The 4,059-nt window shown below is 49.9% G+C and overlaps 1 pseudogene; it reads right to left on the reverse strand.

Annotated features, from left to right (window-relative positions):
• Positions 1 to 934: 934 nt before the first annotated feature.
• On the reverse strand, positions 935 to 2,913 carry LOC119268562 (annotated as a pseudogene).
• Between the last annotated feature and the right edge of the window lie 1,146 nt (positions 2,914 to 4,059).

Consider the following 4,059-nt stretch of genomic DNA (forward strand, 5'->3'; position numbering starts at 1 on the left):
TGTACGTATATTGTACGTATTGTAACACATCCATTATATATAATGAGAGAAGCCACCCCTAGAGGGTTGTGCTGATTCCCCCAAATCTTATTGTCTTACACAAATCCTACGCCTCCAGGCCTCATCGACCTTTAGATTGTTGGTGGTGGTCAGGATCCAGTGCCTGCGGGCTCATTGACGCCGGTTCCTACGCAGCCGGAGCAGAGCGTGGCAGTAGCTGGGAAAATCGAAGATTTTTATGAGGAAAGGGGGGAGCTTGGGGAGGCAGGTGAGCGGCAGCTGCGGCGGCAGAGCAGGAGGAAGCTGCGGTGAGGGAGCGGGGGAGCAGGGGAGCCGCGACGGCGGGGAGCAGGGCAGCTGCGGTGGGGGAGCGGGGAACCGACGGCGGCCGGGAGCAGCGCACCTGGGGATTCTGTCGGAGGAGGACGACGAGGAGTGCGGGTTTGGTCGGGAGAAACTGGAGGGTTTTTTTGAAAAATTGCCCTCGCGACATGTTTTTCGGGACGGAGGGAGTAAATAAGTAGACGCGGCATTAGCCATGTCATGTAAAATATTATTTTATCAGCATTCTTCACGCAAGCATCCTAATGAGTTTACATATCCGATCAGTGGCTAGCTTCTCCATAAAGCGATTCCAAAACCTGAGTGTGTTCTTTTATGAAACACAAATCTGAATCCTAAACATGTTCCAAATTTAACATATTCTTGGACTTATGGACAGGAGACTGTACGTACTACCATGTCAAGGAAAGAAAGCGGCCATGAATTAACATTCTCCAGTCCATATAATAAATAAGTAAATGTTTGCGAATTATGAACAACTCACATTACGCTTTGTTTAACTTTCCTTGTTTAATTTCTCATAGTTATAGACATCCATTGCTCGGTTTCTGCATTTGCAGAATTAACAATTAAGAGCTCCGAAAGGTTCCACACAATAACCGGTTTGCTTTTTATTGATTCAAATCATACTCCCTCTCTTTTTCTATACAAGGCCATTTCATAATTTGGGTTTAACTTTGATCATCAGTATGAGCAACAAAATATGTGGTATATGGCAATGCTTTGTGTGGCATATAACATATATTTTGTTGCTCAAATCGATGGTCAGAGTTGGACCCAATTTACAAAGTGGCCTTGTATATAGAAAAATGGAGGGAGTAATTTACAGATAGGACGATGAACATAACTAGTATGCATTACATACAGCTAAATAAATGAAAAACAGCATGAGCAGTTTCCTTGGCTGTAGCTACACCCAGAAGGCCACGGGGGAGAAGGTCGAGAGTTGCTTAGACACGCGACAAGAGGTAGTGTTCCTGTCTTTGATTTTCAGATTTCCCTCACGATCGTAGCTGAGACGAAACGTGGTCATGTTAAGCACGCAGCCACAAGAGTCACCAAAAGCATCCTGGAACTCTAAACCATCGGCCGCCAGGCAATCAACAAGGAAAAACCTGGAGTTGACCATGTAGGTGAGAGTAGGCCCTCGCCCTCTAGCCAACTGATACCATGGGTTCCACATCTTGTGATCCTTGGCGATCTTCCATTTGGGCTGCTGCAATGTGCTGCTGCCACTGCTGAGGGAGGGAACTTGGCAGGAGCAGATGTAGCCATCTAGGTGTAGCCCAACCCATGCATCTAGCTCGGCGTCGAAGTAGCCTTCGAGTTCGAAAGGGAGCATCCAATCCCCATGGCGCCTCCACTCACAGTTCTTGGTGTCAAAGGAGAAGGTGCCAGCGATGACCTCGCTGGTGTATGAAGACACAAATATGGTGTGTCCGTCCGGGTGAAGGGCGTAGGATTTAATCTTTTCAGCCTTGGTGAAGGGAGCCGGCATGCTTTTCCAGGATCAGTCAGTGCTTGGGCACAAAGTGTCCATGTCGTCCTTGGTGGTGGTCAGGACGTGAAAGGACTGAGGCCGCCTCATGAAGTAGTAGGCGAACGCAAACAGCGCGTCGCCGGCGGTGAGAAAGTAGTTGGCCGCATCGAGGAGTGAATCAGGGAGGGGATTGCCCATGGCCAGAGCGGCAGTTTCCGTGTCGAAGACCACGGTGGCAGCATATTGGTTGCTGGTGGCTATGATGTTGCCGCCCAGTGCTGCAAAGTCCATGGGAAGGTCACGCGCAGGTGACACTAGCCGGACGACAGGCGGGTGGCTTAGGTCAGGGCTGCCAGCGTCAAGCTTGCGGATGGTGAAGCCCCTGTGCCAGTCGTCTAGAACCAGATAGAGGCTCTTGTGCTTGTTGCCGCTGCGGTCATGGCAGTTGGCCTCACCCTCCTCGCTCCGGCGTCGTCGCTTAGACATCCTACAAACCGGAGGCAAAAGATCAGCGCAATCGATCTGGTCTTGTGGGCGTCGGGGCGGATCAAGATATATAGAGCTCATACCACGAAACCAAATCGCGGACGGGGAGGAGACAGGCGGGGCGGGGCGCGCGAGAGCGTTTGTGTAGACGGGAGCACGAGTCTGTTTCGGAGTCCGAGTTGGTTCCGGGGAGAAGACAGGCGGCGCCGGAGAACGGACCGGACCTCACCTCATCTCATCTCTCGCGAAACCCACGGGCTCCGTCTGATCCACACCGGAGGCCGCGCCCCATCGGCCACCACACAACCCACGACCTCATCCCCAGATCCAGGCGGAGCTGCTGCGCTCGTGGGAGGAGGCCGGCGCCGCACGGAGGCTCGCGGACCGGCCGGAGAGCTTGGCCGTTCCCATGGCGCACCGGCCGGAGAGCTTGGCTCCTCCCCGAGCTTTTTTTCAGGTAAAGCAAAGCTTTATAAATTAACGGTGCACGGGCAAATCACCCGAAACACAAACAGCCACTGAGGGCGGTACAATAGAGTTTCAGCTAGCACTATCGTTTGACAAGCAACAACGATCAACTTTAGCTAGTTCGTGTGCTACAGAGTTTGCACTATGACGACATACACTAATAGAGTATTGAAAGAACCATATTTTGAGCTGGAATTTAGTATCTTCAATGATGGCCGCATAAGGAGATGAGTCCACCTTGGTAAAGTCAAGTGCTTCGGACAGGAGTTTTGAGTCTGTTTCAAAAATCACCCGGAGTGCACCAACCTCGGCTGCCATTGAGACAGCCTCAGACATGGCAGTAGCTTCCGCAGCAAAAGGGTTGGCAATATTCTCCTTCCGTCACGCACGGGCCAACATAACCTCCCCAGCATCATCCCGGATCATGTTGGAAATATGCCCTAGAGGCAATAATAAAATGGTTATTATTATATTTTCTTGTTCATGATAATTGTCTATTGTTCATGCTATAATTGTGTTATCCGGAAATCGTAATACATGTGTGAATACATAGACCACAACATGTCCCTAGTGAGCCTCTAGTTGACTAGCTCGTTGATCAATAGATGGTTACGGTTTCCTGACCATGGACATTGGATGTCATTGATAACGGGATCACATCATTAGAAAAATGATGTGATGGACAAGACCCAATCCTAAGCATAGCGCAAGATCGTGTAGTTCGTCTGCTGAAGCTATTCTAATGTCAAGTATCTTTTCCTTAGACCATGAGATTGTGCAACTCCCGGATACTGTAGGAATACTTTGGGTGTGCCAAACGTCACAACATAACTGGGTGACTATAAAGGTGCATTACGGGTATCTCTGAAAGTGTCTGTTGGGTTGGCACGAATCGAGATTGGGATTTGTCACTCCGTATGACGGAGAGGTATCTCTGGGCCCACTCGGTAAGACATCATCGAAATGAGCTCAATGTGACTAAGGGTTGGTCACGGGATGATGTGTTACGCAACGAGTAAAGTGACTTGCCGGTAACGAGATTGAACGAGGTATTGGGATACCGACGATTGAATCTCGGGCAAGTAACGTACCGATTGACAAAGGGAATTGTATACGGGATTGCTTGAATCCTCCACATCATGGTTCATCCAATGAGATCATCGTGGAACATGTGGGAGCCAACATGGGTATCCAGATCCCGCTGTTGATTATTGGCCGGAGAGTTGTCTCGGTTATGTCTGCATGGTTCCCGAACCCGTAGGGTCTACACACTTAAGGTTCGA

Source organism: Triticum dicoccoides, chromosome 3A, assembly GCF_002162155.2.
Source record: "Triticum dicoccoides isolate Atlit2015 ecotype Zavitan chromosome 3A, WEW_v2.0, whole genome shotgun sequence".
NCBI classification, from domain to species: Eukaryota; Viridiplantae; Streptophyta; class Magnoliopsida; order Poales; family Poaceae; genus Triticum; species Triticum dicoccoides.